The 17911-nt window shown below is 35.3% G+C and overlaps 1 long non-coding RNA gene across 2 annotated transcripts in view; it reads right to left on the minus strand.

The window, feature by feature from the left end:
• Nucleotides 1-331: 331 nt before the first annotated feature.
• Nucleotides 332-17911, minus strand: part of LOC309840595 — a 147921-nt gene continuing 130341 nt past the window's right edge. For both annotated transcript variants that reach the window (XR_014298688.1, XR_014298689.1), the window contains exon 4: nt 332-864. This is a non-coding gene — a long non-coding RNA (uncharacterized lncRNA). The remainder of the gene's footprint in view (nt 865-17911) is intronic.

The raw sequence follows: 17911 nt of genomic DNA on the forward strand, positions 1-17911 counted from the left end.
GAATGATTTCCCTGTAGAATGTGATGTTGTTTAATAGCATTTCAGCCACCATAGAATTTCTTTCAAAACTGGAATGAACCCTCTAAAATTCTGCCACTGCTTTATCGGTTATTTTTATGTAACATTATAAATCCTTTGCTGTTATTGCAACAATTTTCATATCATCTTCACCAGGAGTAGAATCCATTGCAAGAAACCACTTTCTTTGCTCATCCATGAGAAGCAACTCCTCATCTGTTGAGGTTTTATCATGAGATTGTGGCAATCAAGTCACATCTTGTGCCTCCACTTCTAATTCTAGTTCTCTTGCTATTTCCACCACATCAGAAGTAACTTCCTCCAAAGAAGTGCTGAACTCCTCAAAGTTGTCCATAAGGGTTGGGCTTAACTTCCAAACTCCTCTATTAGTGTTGATATTTTGACGTCTTCCCATGAACCCTGAATGTTCTTAATGGTATCTATAATGGCAAATCCTTTCCAGAGGTTTTTAATTTATTTTGCCTGGATCCATCAGAGAAATCACTATCTCTGGCAGCTACAGCCTTCTGAAATGTATTCCTTAAATAGTAACACTTGAAAGTTGAGATTACTTTTTGATCTGTGGACTATACAATGAATGTTGTATTAGCAGGCATGAAACTAATATTATTCTCAGTGGACATTTCCACCAGAACTCTTGGGTAACCAGGTGCATTGTCAATGAACAGAAATACTTTGAAAGGAAGCTTTTTTTCTGAATAGTAGGTCTTAGCAGTGGGCTTAAAATACTCAGAAAATCATATTGTAAACAGATGTGCTGTCATCTGGGCTTATTAATTGGCTTAATTTCAATTAATATTGTTGTGTCTCAGGAAATAGGAAGTCCTAAGGAGAGGAAAAGAGAGGGGAACAGCTGGTCAGTAGTGCAAACAACATACTCATTTATCAAGTTTCCCATTTTATATGAGCTGAGTTCATGGTGCCCCAAAACAATTACAAAACTAACATCAAAAATCACTGATTACAGATCACCATAAAAATATAATAATAATGAAAAAGTTCAAAATCTTTTGAGAAGTACCAAAATGTGACACAAAGATACAATGTTGGCAGATGCTATTGGAAAAATGGCGCTGATAGAACTCCTTGATGCAGGGTTGCCACAAAACTTCAAATTTATAAAAGTGCAATAAAACAAAGCAAAATAAAACGAGGGATGCCTATAGTACCTTCTTTCAGGGGAAACTCATGATTATAATTTATGCCTCATTTCCTGGATGTTAAACAAAAAGGGTAGACTGTACCATTTTGTTTGTACTGAGTACAAACAAATGTACTGAGTACCATTTTGTCTGAGTAATGCTGGATAGGAAAAAAAACCAAATTATTTAGAGCATGGTTCAGCATGGAGGATGTGAACAATCACCCAGTAATCCTTAAACTCACCTATCATTCACAGACTGGTTCAAATTCCTCCCAAATTGTAAAGCTTTGTATATAGGAAATGATTACAATCATATACAGAGCATATACTCTGTATCAGCCCTTTGTGGGTGACTGACTATTATATGACCTGTATACTACACAATGCTTGGGGGCACCATTTTCTTGGTGGTCACTGGAATTATTTATTAACAACTTACCAGTAAAGTGCAGTGAGAAAGAGCCTTCTTCAAAACCATACAAAGTTGTCACTTAAGCTACCAGTTCTCTGAGCTGTGTTTAAATATTACATACGTTATCATTTCTCCCTTAAAATATTCTTATAATAGGGACGCCTGGGTGGCTCAGTTGGTTAAGCAGCTGCCTTCGGCTCAGGTCATGATCCCAGCGTCCTGGGATCGAGTCCCACATCGGGCTCCTTGCTCGGCGGGGAGCCTGCTTCTCCCTCTGCCTCTGCCTGCCATTCTGTCTGCCTGTGCTCACTCTCTCCCCCCACCTCTCTGATAAAAAAAAAAAAAAAAATATTCTTATAATAAAGAATTACTAACTTAATTTTTCAGAAAAATAGGTATTTGCTCAAAATAAAATAGTTGGTTACTTGACAAGAGCCAGGATTTGAAACCAGGACACTGTAATTCTGAAGCGAATACTTTCAACCACAGTTCCAAATTAAAATGCTGAATATGGAGAGGTTTCAGACAAAAACATTTAATGTGAATAAAAGGTCTAGGATTGTATTCAGAATGTACCTGGCAGCAATCACCAAATTATTTGGTATTTAGAGAAGTTGACAGAGCATCTGCCATATTGATAGGCTGTAGTCTGTCATTCATAGAACAGAAAATATCCACCAACAAGCCAGAGCTCACTCTGACCTACTGTTCAGATTGTTTTAAGTAAATTATTCTGAAGATACACATTCTGAGAAGTAGACAATATGTGAATGCACTTCACATTTACTTGTCCAATATGATTATTTATTCCTGACCTATGGACACAAAGTAATCCAAAAGGGCTTTTGAAAAATTTAATAATCACAGTCATTGTAAGAAATAATTTTCTTAATGTAACAACTCACTGATGGAAAAATCATTTCTAAGGACTATTTGTCTCCAGTGTGTATTTTTCAATGTTCATCTTTGAATGCATCTGCATTTTCATATCTTGCATCTATAACTGACTATTTTCATATAAAATCCGTTGACAGACTTCCTGGACTATTGACTACTTCTATTGCCGGAATGCTTCTGTAAATGCAGAGTGAGTATTTGAAGGCAGAATGTGCCCTATAATGTTCAACTCACATGAGAAGCAGCTTAAAGATGCAATTCTCAGTTACTCTGATTTAACTGATGAATGTACTATCCTTGGAATTTCCAGAACAGCATATTAATCTTTCATATCCATTATCTGATGGTCTTTATTACACAACTGATGAACATCAGACTGTTGTGATGAATAATATTACCTGAAAAATATTAAATCTTTTAGAATAGTACTAGATGCAGTAATTTGTAGCATCCATGAAATATGTTCACTAAGTACTCCATGAATTTCTTTTAAAAGTCACAATAAACCCAGGTTTAGGAAAAATTATTAATATTTTAATGATGAGGAAATTAAGACAGAGAGAAATGTGTAACTTAGTTAAGAGCCCAAAGTTACCAAGTGCTGGAGTCAGGAAACAAACATAAGTCTTTACCACTCCAGTGCTCTTAATATTAAACATTATTCTGTAGTATTTATTCATATTTGTTTTCTATTTGTCTTTTCATCAAATAGCAAACCATATATAAACAAGGTCGGAAACGTAGCTTGTGCTTGTTTCATCAATTCCGTATTGACACCTTTGTTTTATGCTGGTATCATTCTTCCTGAGATGCAGTTTCCTTCCCTAGATTTCCAAAATGTGGCCAATGAGTTATTCTTCTGAAAACATAGGTATAACCACACATAATCCCCTTGCTCAAAAGGGTGTCTCCTTATTGTCTGTTGAATAAAACTAACATCCCCAATTCCTGGCTTCAATACTTGTCTAAATATTATCTGACTATTTATTGAAGATGAAGGTTCCCTAGCCATATTTCTAGGATTTTTGTTCAAGAACATGTATTCTTCTAGAAGCCAATTCATTTTTTAAAAAATTACTATTATGTTCAGTTAGCTGACATATAGTAGCTCATCATTAGTTTTTGATGTAGTGTTGAACAATTCATTTTTTAAAAAAAAGATTGTATTTATTTATTTGACAGAGAGAGAGAGAACAAGCAGGGGAAGGAGGTGAGGGAGAAGCAGGCTCCCCCCCCTCCCCCCAGCAGGGAACCCGATGCAGGGCTCAATCCCAGGACCCTGGGATCATGACGTGAGCTGAAGGCAGAGACTTAACCGACTGAGCCACCCAGGCACCCCCAAGAACATGTGTGTTTTTTTTTTTTTTTTTTTTTAATAGCTGCTCTTTAAAGAATATTGCTCTGCCTGGCATTTATCAATTTTGACCAAAACATCTCTACTTCATGTACCAACCCCAGCCACACATCCTTTTAATCATATACTTTTTCATCTTGGGCTTCTAGGGAACAACATTCTGGAAAGGCAGGTAGGATTCTGAATTCAATTTAGTATAATGTGCCCCCCACATAGACCCATCACAACACTAGCTCTCTTCCCTTTCTCTCCTTCTTCAGTGTATACTTCACAGTTTCCTTTTTGGCACAGGCTTGAAAAAATAAACTTCTGTGTTTTCCACCTAGATAGGCTCATCCCAAAGAGGTGGGTTGTGCAAAATCCTTAACCCCACACCTTACAGCCATCTGTCTTCCATCCGTAACTGTTTTAACAGCACCCCATTCAGATCTCCGCGTCCAGTGGTCTCGGGATTGCTAAACTCAGTTCCCAGGAATATGCCACCATCTTTTGGTTCCCCTAAAATGATGATGTTACTGATTTTTTCTCAGATCAGGGCCCTTCTTTCTCAACCTCTAGCTAAAATCACTATCATTTTATCATCTTTCAATTCCTTTGGGCCCTCAGAGAGTATCATAAAAGAACTTACCGTATCTATTATTATTTTTCAATTATTTTTTGTAAATCCCTGTGAGCTTTCATACTAATCTCTTCCCTTGCTGGAATTCCATCTTCGTCCTAAAGTAGCAGTTGAAACTCATTCAGCATCTGCAAATGGTTTATCCTACAATGATAAATGCATTTGGCTTCCTTGCTTACCCATATACTGTTACTAAAGTGAGGTTGGTTTTAGTGTCTGTAGTTTCTCAGGGATAAGAGAGGAGCATTGGTGCAGCAGGTGGAGTTTGGGGAAGAGGGTCAAAGTTTTGTTGGTTGTGTGTGTGTGTTGTTCTTTTAGAGAGGGAGAGAGAGGTGGGAGGGGCAGAGAGTAAGGGAGAAAGAGAATCTTAAATAGGCTTCAGGACCAGTGTGCAGCCTGATATGGGGCTTGATCTCCTAACCCTGAGATCATGACCTGAGCTGAATTCGAGTCAGAGGCTTAATCCACTGAGCCACTTAGGTGCCCCTAGAGGGTCAAGTTTGAAGGAAAGCATGCTGAATCATTCTGGCTGTGTCTTGTATTTTTATTGCTCAACTACAATAGCATCACACCAAAATTAACTCATTTTTAAAATTCCACACTACGGGCACCTGAGTGGCTCAGTTGGTTAAGCCTCTGCCTTTGGCTCAGATCATGATCTCAGAGTTTTGGGATCGAGTCCCTCATTGGGCTCTCTGCTTGGCAGGGAACCTGCTTCCTCCTCTGTCTTTGTGCCTGCCTCTCGACCTACTTGTGATCTCTGTCAAATAAATAAATAAAATCTTAAAAAAAAATTACACACTACTCCAACATCAAGCATATTTCAGACATCCAAGTCTTCTTTTTGAGGAAATTCTGACTTCATATGAATACAAATACTAACCATATTGTGTCTTGCCCTAGTTTACTTCATATAAGTTTTTGTTTATTTGAGACCGGAGATAAGCAGACTTTGATATTTCAAGGTTAAGCATAGTCTAAAGACCTGTTAAAACATTTTCATATAAAACCACATTCTTTTTTTTTTTTTTACCTTTGCAGACAGTCAAATTTAATTAGCTACTTATTTTTTTTAAAGATTTTATTTATTTATTTGATAGAAAGAGACACAGCGAGAGAGGGAACACAAGCAGAGGGAGTGGGAAAAGGAGAAGCAAGCTTCCTGCTGAGCAGGGAGCCCGATGGGGGGCTGGATCCCAGAACCCTGGGATCATGACCTGAGCCAAAGGCAGACGCTTAACGACTGAGCCACCCAGGCGCCCCTAATTAGGTACTTATTTAAGGACATAAATATATTTCAAACGTCATTACTGCCCATTCTTTGCATTGATCTCTTAATATACTGTATTTTCCAACTAATTTCCATTTCTTCAGATAAAGTATCAGTGATAAAAAAAATAATAATTCTTTATCCCTTCCCCTCCCCCTCCCCTTTCTCTCCTCTCCTTTTCCCTCTTCCTCCCATTCTTTCCTTCCTTGGTTCCTCCCTTTCTCCCTCCCTCCCTTCCTTCCTTCCTTTTCTCCTGTCAAATTTGCATAATCTTGTCATGTATTGTCTATAGTTCGATGATCAGATTAGGAAGCTGAGGATCAAAAGAAAGGAAATAGGAATTTATGCTATTAATAAGGAGTTACACAGACATATGGAAATATCCCATTCCCTGAAGCCTATCTTTCAGCTTCTGAGTTCACATCATGTCTTCTCAAGCCATGCACATTATATTTACAATAACACTGTAGGAAATTGTGTTCTGCAATACTTTAATAGAAATGTGTTCATCAATAACTCTGAACCCTACAGACCAAGGATACCATTATAATCTGTGATTATCCCAACACATGATACCATCAAACTTGAAGTCCAGGTACAGAAGGAGTAAACCGATTCCCCAGCTAAACATTTAGAGAATCATTTTATCTTTTTCCTTTAAATTATTAATAATTTTCCTCTAAGAACATAATTTTTATTGATTTTCTTATTTACCTGTCATATGAAAAATAATTTATCAATACAGTTTTGATGTATGGGGTTTTTCATGATTAGTACTGCTTTTCATCATCTATCTAGAAAAAGTTTACATGGTTGGTATTATCTTCCTGCCTGCCGGTGTTCTTTCTTCTTTCTTCTCTCTCTGTCTCTGTGTCTCTAGTAAATAGCAAAGTGAAGGGCCCCATGGTTTTTATGGCAATTCCTTTTTGAAATTAGGGTAGACTGGATGCAAATCCTAGATTTGGCAGTAAGCCTCATAACACTGACTGTGTTAGGTTTTGATTTGTTTGTGTAACAAATTACCACAAACTTAGTTCTCTGCTTAAGGTCTCATGAAGCTGAAATTAAGGTGTCAGCCAGGGCTGAGGTTTTATCTGAGACTAGGGGTCCACTTCCAACTCATGTGGTACTTGGAAGAATCAGTTTGTTTTCAGCTGCAGAATTTATGGAGGCTGCTTCTTCAAGGAAAGAATCTCTTTGATCTTTAGACCTTGAATTGAGAACTCACTTGATTAGGTCAGAGCCACCAGATAATATCATATTTTATTAACGAAACAGATTACAAATCTTCATTCCACTTGCAATATTACATTTTATCATATAGCATAACATAATCTAAGATCAATGTTCTCTCACATTCAGCAGTTTCTCTTGCACTAAAAGGGAGGGCATTATTTAATGTTGTGGATCATGAGGAGTTATGTTAGAATTCTGCTTACCATTCTATGTAAACTTGATAATTACCATGTTTTTAGCTTCCTGACTTAAAATGAAAGATTACTGAAAGAATTGAGTACTGTAATTCACAAAAGCCACCCTGTATATTGCTGCTTTATCTGGAATAATGGTCTATTACTTGAAAATAATTTTCAAGCTTACTATCTCCACTGTAGACTTATAAATGTCAAACTAGAGGCGGAAGGACTATAAGAATTTGAGTGAGCTTGTGTACTCCCTCTTTTTGACAAGAAGCCTCAGGTTTAGGTCTAAGTAAGTAATTCAGTGGAACTAAGAAGAGTTAGTAAGAAAAAAGTAAAAATATACTGGGTAATAGCACTAATAATATGACTCAAAACTAACGTTTTATAAAACAGAGTAAAAGAAAAAAATCATGAGATTGAAAAATATACATTGCTGAATTTTTAATTTTTTGACATTTATGTTAGGATTCACTCAAAGGAGAATCACCATAAATATTGTGGGAATCATGGAGTTATAAGAGAATTAGATTTAATACACAATGGGAGTTGATTAGGGAAGTAAGGGACTGGAACAGAAAATTCCAGGATTACAGAAAAGAGTCCTTAATCTGTCCATCTAAAGCCCTGGATTGAATGAACAAGTCAGAGTGTGTAAGGAAATTAGAAGAAGAAAAGTGCACCAACAGAATAAAATAAAATCACAACAGAAGACTTTGTATTTAAGTCTGTGGGAAGCTATTCCTTTTGTGCAGGTGCTGCCTTTGTTGGTCTCTAGCCAAGCACCTGATAGTGCACCTGGACCTGCCATTCTTTAGGATGGGAAGATTGGTTGAATATAAATTCAGAAAGCATGAGTTCGAATGGGACCCAATGACCATCTCTGTGATTGTTGATCCTGTATCTAACAGCAGTGACCTTCCAAGTGTAATGCTTCTGTTTCACTTCCGCCTTCTAAATTATGTGGAAGTTTTATTTTGGCCAACCTAACTTGGAACCATAAGACAAAGTTAATACCAGGAACATAGTTCCCAGGTTCACAAACTGACATTGTGTGATCCATCAAAACATCAACTTAACAGAAATTAATGATGAACAAATTCAATACTAACCATAAGTTCAATAAACCAATAAGTTATGGCTAACCATTTATATAGTCTATAATATGGATGGACTACAGATATACTTTTTATACATGATTTCTTTTTTTTCTTAATTAAGAAAGTCATGTGAAAAGGAAATACTTAATTTTACTTACAAAAGGTCTGTATAGGATGAGAATTCATAGATTTTCTCCCTCAAATATAAACACAAAATTTTCACAATTCGATATTAACATATCTTTTTAAAAGATGCTAAAGCTGACCCAAAGAGTCACATACGAACTGTGATTTATTGAATACTGTTGGTTGCGAGATGAGATAGGCAAAACAGATTGGAGAACATTGAATCATACATAAATGTAATGCCAAACTATAGCTATCATATTAACTCAGAAGGTTTTGGAATAAAATACTGACATACCCTGTTTGCCATTGTATTTTACTTCTGTCTCATCAGTACTACTTCATGCAACTCAAAGTTTGGGGAAGAAGTGTGGTTATAAATCAATAATTAAAGAAATACTATTAGCCTTGTCTTTCATGGGCAATAATTTTGCCCATTGAGTAAAACATTGCTACTATTTTTAATTTGGAATATTTACTAGACTTGGGATATTACCTTGTAATCAAAATTTTAGAAGCCTTCATAACTCTCTGAACCATATAAAACCCAACTATGCATTTCTCATAATGACAAGGACAGGTTTTTGTTGTTTTGTTTTCCTGAGAATCTCTCACTAAGCTGAGCTTAGTAATAATTCACCTGCCTTCTGAGAGCTGATCTAAGCAGCCCATGCATATCAAAATTTGAATTGTAAGCCATTTGGAAGAATGTAAAAAGTCAGCAATGCATGCAATGGTGTCAGTGGCTCCTTAAGAAAATTCAACTAAACCAGTAAGAAAAAACAGATGATATCCTAGTGATGGTGACAACTGTTTTTCATTAAATTTAATATGAGACAAGACTGATTTTATTCATAATCATTAAACAGACTTATTTTCTATAGTTTTCTACCAACATTATGTACTGGAACTCCTTGTCTTTTAAGGAAGCAATAGGCTGGAAAAACTCGTAATACCATTTCACGGTTCAGTGTTACAAAACTGCTGCACCAAATAGAGTATTGACTGAGGCAAGCAGATACACAGACAAACAGCTGAGAACAATCCCAGGACACCTAAGAAGTTAAGTGGCATTAGAGTTTGGCAAAGTGTGCATACAATTCCCCTAAGAGTTGCTGTCACACTATTTCATGCTGTTCTCTTAGAATAAAAATGCTGACAAGCATCTAGAAGGCAATCAAGAGCTCCTGGGAACAGAAGTTCCTCTGGCCTTAAAAGAGTCAACAAAGTACCAAGTGACTCTTTTGGCAAGATTATTTTCTTCCTGTAATGTATGAATGAAACATGTCCTTCTAACTGCTTTCTATGGCAGATGCTCCAAGTAATTTCTATATAAAATGAAAATAAGAAAAAGTAGTCTGTGAGTGTATATCAATAATAAAGTAAGCTAAGATTTATTAATACCAGCTTTTGATAGGTTCTCAAAAATATAGTCTTTATTATTATTTCAGCTGAGTTTCTATTAAGACTGTTTTAAATCACAAGAGAGGCTCATTTTGTTTTGTTTTGTTTTGTTCCAAAAGTGACTACATGCAAACCAAGGAGAGTTCTGGAGACTAATCTGGCAACTGGTAGGAGAAAACAGAACAAATAAAGTATCTTTCCTTATGTAAAGAATTTTCAAAAACTGATAGTATAGGAACATAAAATAAGACTCAGGGATTCCAAAATTATTTTTCCTGAGTCAAAGCTGAGCAAATTTAAGAACCAAAATTGGTGATAATGGACATCCCTGCCGTGTTCCTGACCTTAGCAGAAAAGCTTTCAGTTTTTCTCCATTGAGAATGATATTTGCAGTGGGTTTTTCATAGATGGCTTTGATGATATTGAGGTATGTGCCCTCTATCCCTACACTTTGAAGAGTTTTGATCAGGAAGGGATGCTGTACTTTGTCAAATGCTTTTTCAGCATCTATTGAAAGTATATATGGTTCTTGTTCTTTCTACCTTCTTCTGATTACCAATAACACATATTGCCTAATCAAATATTGATAATTTATTGATAATGGCAGGGTTTTTACCTATTTTTATGTACTTTATTGAACCCTTAAAACTGTATTCAATACAGCCCTAAATTTAAGTGAACTTATTTGAGATCACATTTTCTCTTATATTTAGACAAAAAAAGATGGGGAGAACTATTTTCACATTTAAGAGTAATTCCAAGTGTTTTCCAAGATTTCTGTAAATTTTCAAAAAGGATCCATTGGACAAATCTCACTGAAATTCCATGTTCTTTTTGAATTTGAGAAAATTTTCCCCTCCACTCTTCTGTATGTTCTCTTTTCTCTACCTTATTAATGCAAACGTGTTGTCTTTTTTTTTTTTTTTTTAAGATTTTATTTATTTATTTGACAGAGAAAGAGAACACAAGCAGGAGGAGCAGCAGGCAGGGTGAGGGAGAAGCAGACTCCCCATGGAGGAGGACCCTGGGATCATGATCTGAGCAGAAGGTAGACACTAAACCAACTGAGCCACCCAGGTACCTAATGTGGTGTCTTTTAATTCAAATAGCTCATCAATGGAATAGATTTGTGGGTAGCATATTTTACTGAAGGTTTGAAATCATGATGGAAATTGGATACAGCATTATTAAATCATTTGCAGAGCATAGAAGAGCTCAATAAAAATGAATGTAGGTATATATACAAACATACATGAGCAAGTGTATGTGTGTTCATCCTAAAGATACTCCTACTGAGACAATTTTTCACTTGTCACCTTTCTCCAATACACCTCCTAGGATCCTTTTATTACTGTGATTGTGATCCTCTCCTTTCTTATCTTACCCTGGCAAACACTGACTCTACAATGCTATAATGATGTACAGCCTAGCATGCAAGTTAGTTCACACAATTCCTACTAAAAAAGTTTTAGTATTCCTATCTCTATCTTGCCTAACATACACAATGATATTAAATGGCAGCCCTGCTTATAATAAATATTTCAATTCCAGTAATTGTTATATCAAAATTAACTTTCTTTTGGTTAATACTTTTATTTGAAACTAAAAACAAAACAAAACAAAAATATGATTTACATTATACACTGAACACAGAATTTTAAGCTAAGTGCATCATAATTTCTCTGCAGTCACTTGGGTCTTAGGCTTGTGCCTGCCTTGGACAACAACAGAGGCAGATGCAGGGCTTGGCCACAGTAAAATGTCCAGATTCCAAAAGGAATATTTCATTATGGCAATTTAATTAACAAATTTCTATAGTTCAGCAGAATTCTTCTTTTAGTACCAAGGAGCAAAGTGACCCACAGTAATAAATGAGTTGCTACAACTAATTGCTAAAAGTTAAACAGGATGAGAACAGCTGTTCATAAAGTAATACATAATAATGAGGAAATATAACAATAGTTAAATATGTCAAATTGGTTATGAAATAAGAAGACTTAAATGTATAAAACTACAACAAAAACTATAATTAGTTATATAAAACAAATGACAACTGAATCATATTCAATAGCAATTTGAAGGCTCATTTTACCAAATGGCATGCTATATTTTATGTCATGGTGTTTTATTAGAGTAAAAATTGCATGTAATCTAGCTAGGAGCACGCAGAAAGTGCATGTTATGTTATGGAGTTGGAGTAGTTTACGTGGCTTTTGCAGTAAAGTAGGATCCCAAAATGACCAACTTTTATTGTGTTATGTGTACCAAATGATAACGTAACTAGTAATTATGCTTCTTCAATGCTTCAATAACTTGAGAGTTCATTTCTAAGGTCATCTCAATCACCAAAAGGGAATATGCTTTCATTTTTGTTAACATTTTTATTAAGGTGTTTATTTTATATTCAATATCTTGTGCACAAAATAAGTATAAGACTAAATGTCTTGACACATGTATATGCCCATGAACCTATCACCACAATCAAGACAATGAGCACACGTGTCATTCCAGAAATTTCCCTGTTTGTAATCTCTTTGTTCTGCCCCTACCTTGACTCTCAGCTCCACATTCTCAATTCAGGGAGTCCACTGACTGACACACCAGTGCTTTCCTTTCCTAAACACTGACCCAGAAACTTCCCAAGACAGAAATATGAAAACAGTTTAGAGATTTCCTTATTTGTTTTACATTTCTTAGGGATCATTGTCCTTCATTGTTTGATGCCTAGTATCTTGAAAATTATTTTTTCACTTATTTTATCTGTTTTATTATTGTTATTGCTGCGCATGGGAACCTAAATATAGTCCCTGTTACTTTAGCTTGTCTAGAAGACTGTGCTTTCATTTTTTTTTTAGTTTTTAATTTCTTTTCAACGTAACAGTATTCATTGTTTTTGCACCACACCCAGTGCTCCATGCAATCCGTGCCATCTCTAATACCCACCACCTGGTTCATTTTTAATTAAGCAAGCAGCCTCTTGTTTTTTGAACAGCTCACTCTGCATAGGAACAAAACACTCCTGTCACTTGGGAAATTACAAGGGTTTAGAGGTTACCTGCCAGGAGCCTATGACAATGGCTCTAGTCCGGATACTTTATTATATTTTATGCATATTAATTTATGTTTTCCTGACTGTAATTATGACGTTTCTGGATCAGAGACAAACCAACTATTTACTTATGGAATACCTTAGGGCTAGTTACCCATGTGCTTTTCTCTGTTGGCATAACACAGTATATGCTATATAGACCTTGCATATGTAGGAGAGGAATCCCAAAATTATGAGTTTCAGAGCTTATACAGGAGCCAATATGTCATCCCCTCTTCTCCTTCTAAGAAAGGGAGGAGAATGCTTGGAATGTAAACAAATTTTCTCTTTGGGGGAAGGGGGAAAGTATTTACTTTGAGATGTAAGCATTTAGCTTCAGGAGAGACTATATATATACACACACATGTTATCTATCGTAGGCTGTTCACCCTTCAATAACAAAATCCTATAAAATGGGTGGCTTAAATAACAGGGATTCCTCTCCTATTGTACAGACACCTATCTATGTGTAAAGTATATCTAGCATACACTGTGTTTGACGTGCAAATATGGTTTCTATTTTACCATATATTGACTGCCTACTCTGTTACTGACATTGTGTTTTACATCCGCCAACATGTGCATGTACACATACAAATAATTATACATACCTATACGTAAGGAATCCAGTGCACGGGGACTCTTTCTGTCTGTGTTCAGTGAGAACTGACCATATCTCAATTACCTATCCTGGTAACTAATATTTTATTCCAATTTAATCATGACTCAGGGTTATCTGTAATGCCATTAATGAATTCACTCAAGTTGTATAGATTATTGATATATAATATGTATTTTAAACATGTACATGTATGCATAAACTATATAGTATATATATGTAGTATATTTGTGAATGCAGTATACTTAGTTTCTTCATTCTATGGCAGTAATTAAAATATTTATCCAGCTTTGTAAAGAGAATTGAATCTCTATGCCTGCTCTATAGTCTTATTTTTCCATTTTTTACAGATACTCTTTTGCTTTTCTCATAATTCATGTTCTATATCATTTTGTTCTGGGATTCTTAATATTTTAAATAAAAAATATATTTCCCTTTGCAATAATTCTTAATCCATGAATTAATAAATGCTCAAAACTCAATTAAATAAAGTTTTGATTAATTGGTATCTTTAGAAACTTTGTTTTTCTTAGATATATGCAGCAAAATGTTAGCTGTCTTCTATTTTTAAGAATAACTCCTGTCTTTAATCTGAGTATTATATGCTGGGAAAAAATGTAAAGATTTTCTGCATGATCAGGGTTTTATGAGCAATGGAAACTGACTTGTACTTACATATAATTGGTCAGAATCTGGTCGAACAACTACCTCCAGAAGTAAGACTGCCGGAAAAATCAGAAAATATGATCAATGGTAGACTCAGATCAATCATGATCCAAGACATAAAGAAGATACACTGGAAAGAAAAATAGGTATAGGATTATTCCTACATTTTGCAGAGCTGTTGAGAGAATTAAACAAGGATGTATGCACTTACCTCTCTTAAGGGGAGTACTCAATGAAAATTAGAAAATATTACATAAAGTGTTTTTTCATACCTAATGCTACGCATTTACATGGTACCTGAAAGCAGGAACTCTAAATTCATTTTCCAGTATCTCTCACTACCTAGAATATTGAGACTGAAATTAATATCTTAGCTATTAGTAGACTTATATGCATTTTTTTTTTCATTTTAATTCATATGACTGTCACTGTTCATGACTTGTTACCATTTGTTGGGAAATCCAAAATTAGATTGTAATGTAAGCTTAATGTGAATTGGAATCATGGGTATTTTTTTCCTGAGTAAATTCTTCATATTGTAAGTCTTCCACCTGTTTCTGAATTAAAGTGGGCAGGTACATATTGAAATTGAATGCAATTTATGCATGGTGTAATTAAACAGAGTATTAGGTTGATTGACTAGATTTCCCTAAGTTGTCTTGATGAAGTCATGACTTTTGGCTTCTTATTTGCTTTATAGAATGTCTACCAAGACTTTCTAGTCTATACTAAGATATTTGTATGCATTTCTTATGCACTTCTTCTGACCTTTAAGGAAAAGGTCACAGCCCTTAACAGGCGCTGAAGAAGAATCAGAAATAAAAAGAGACATCCTTGGAGATCTTCAAATTGATTATGAATAGCTAATAGTTTTCTAATATTTTTGGTCAATATGAAATTCCAGTAGATGAAGCACACATAATCATAGACTTCATGTTACAAGATGGAAATTGTTAAAGGAATCCTTGGAACAGAAGGATATACTCAACTTGCAAAATAAGTCAGATCTCTTTGGAAAACAAAAATTATTTGTCATGACTAGCTTTTTCTAAAAACTTTCCAACAGAAGACATCTTCAAAACCATTTGAAGAGATCAATTTTGAGGCTCATCAAGTCTGGGAAAATGGGGTGAAGCAATCTGTTTATTGAAAAATCCTTTAAAAAATATTATTCTAGGGGCGCCTGGGTGGCTCAGTGGTTTGGGCTGCTGCCTTTGGCTCGGGTCATGATCCCAGGGTCCTGGGATCGAGCCCCGCATCGGGCTCCCTGCTCCACAGGAAGCCTGCTTCCCTCTCTCTCTCTCTCTGCCTACCTCTCTGCCTACTTGTGATCTCTGTCTTTCAAATAAATAAATAAAATTTAAAAAAAATATATTATTCTAATATAAATGTTAGTGTGGAGCCCTTGGATGATTGGGAAAATACAGTTAAATGAAATTACCTTCTGAGGTATTTGTAGGTTTTTTTCTGTCAGTTTTGCTACAATATTTTATAATTAAGAAATATATCAAATACACAACACAGAAAAATAAAAACCATAACCTATTTGGATCTTTTTTCAGTTAGTGACTGATAATATAACAACCATATAATATACTCCATAGCATTTCAATCCTTTTAAACTTGAGATTTGTCGTATGGTCTGGAGTATATTTTATTTTAGTAAATGTACCACTTGCATTTTTCAAGAATGTATATTCTGCGGTTTTTGTGTGGAAATTCTTACTATTTGCAACTAGGTCAAGTTACTTCATAATGTTTTTTTTTTTTTTTAACTTCATAATGTTTTTGAAGTCTTTTCTATCCATACTGAATTTTTGTATACTTTTTCTACAGTAATAAGAGAAGAGTTCTATCTTCAACTAAAATAAAGTACTTGTCTTCCCCTCTCAAGTTCTCTGAGTTTTGCTTCCCTTATATTGTAACACTTTTATTAATTGCACGTCCATGAATGGTTGACATACTCACATTGAACTGACCCTATCATCTGATATGTCTCTCTTTATCTTAAGAATATTCTTTAATTTGAAGTATACTTTGTATGATATTAATATCCCACTGTATTTATCTTTGGCTAGAATTGAGTATTTCCCTTTCATCTAATCTGACAATCTCTGATCATTTTCTTAAATCTGATCACAAGTTTTGTCACCATAAACTACAAAGCTTGATCTCTTCACCTGTGTGGACTCCTGATGTGATTTCAGAAATACATTTAGATGAAATTCCTTTCTGATGTGACTCTAGGTCAGATTTTGGCAATTATATTGAAATAATCTTTTAATTTAGAAATATATCAAACATATAATTTCAGAAAATAACAAAACTATAACCAAGATGTAACAGGAGCTAATATTTTGCCCTTTGTTGAAAGACTTAAAAAAAAAAAAAGTTACATTTCAGAGAAATAGCCGAATTCTCCAGGTAATTTTCTTCTTCTATCTGAGTTACTAAACACCATTCTGAGGGTATGAGAAATAGAAAAGTCAAAGGCTAATACTACATCAGAAAATTGTCAAAGGCTAATACTACCTCGTCTCTTTTGAGCACCATCAAATGTTTAAAGTGGTGGAGCTAAAGTTCTGTTCTACACCTCGAGAGGCCATACCCTGGCTGATTTAGTTTGATGCAATGCATCTGGACCAATTCTGCAACTTTAAAGAGGAAAAACTGGCCAAGAAAGGAGAATTAACTAACTTAATGTCATCCAATCAGTGACAAATCAGAGACTAGCTCCCAAAAGCATGAAAATCAGACTGCATCCATTGCCCTGACCACCATAGATTTGTGTATTAAGGGTAAAGAAATTCCAAACAGCATTCCTTCTTATTCTCTCCTAGCAAAGAGTAGGGATTTTTATTTGGATACTTCCTTTCCTCTTGTTTTCTGAAGAAATGCAGCAAACTTCAGGATTCTGTACCCTTGGGATTGGCTTTAAGCAGGTGGGACTTAAAAGCCCCAGGGATTTGGTGCTATGTGGCAGAAGTTTAGCATCATTAAATTCAAGCCTCACAAACCAAATGTGGGATCTCTATTCTGGGGTCATATTTAACTTGGCAACTCAGCAGACAGCAATGATTCCAGTTTTCTCAGGTTTAGTGCAGTATGATGGTTATATTCATGGGACTACTTCTCAGAAGTTTCTTCTTCCTCAGTTGCATCCCACTGAACTCTTCCCTAGGATCCTTATTTATAAAAGAAAGCAAGAAGCTACAGCAAACTCCAGCTATCAAAAGGTACTTTTCCCCTCTTAATACATCCTTGGATCCAAGCCTTCAGTAAACATTTATATTAAAGGTTGTCTAGATGTAAGGCCCAAGAATACGATGAAATAAAGGGTGAAGATAGCAAAGACAAAAGTAAAGACCTAGTATAGAGAATGAATAGTTGAAGGTAGACTAGACTTCCTGGGGTGGAGAGAATTTGAACCAAGTATTAAAGTGGAAGTGAGATTTCTTAGGAGATAAAAGGAGGAGTGGCCTTGAAGGTAACAGCACAATGCAAAGCTCTCCTGTCCTCTGGTTACTTGTCTCTTAGACACCTTTGGGGTCATTTCAGGTAGCTCCATGATTCAGCTTTCCTTCCAACCCTAACCACTGAATTTCTTGTTAGTACTAAATCCCAATAACCACACATTTCTTATTGGTATATGGAGTATTCTTTGAGCTCCTGCATGAAACACAGTTCCTCTGATAGGTTTTCATACATAGTATATCAACTTTAACTTGCCCATTACTATGAGCATTTTACTTGTC

Source organism: Mustela nivalis (assembly GCF_964662115.1).
Source record: "Mustela nivalis genome assembly, chromosome: 9".
NCBI classification, from domain to species: domain Eukaryota; kingdom Metazoa; phylum Chordata; class Mammalia; order Carnivora; family Mustelidae; genus Mustela; species Mustela nivalis.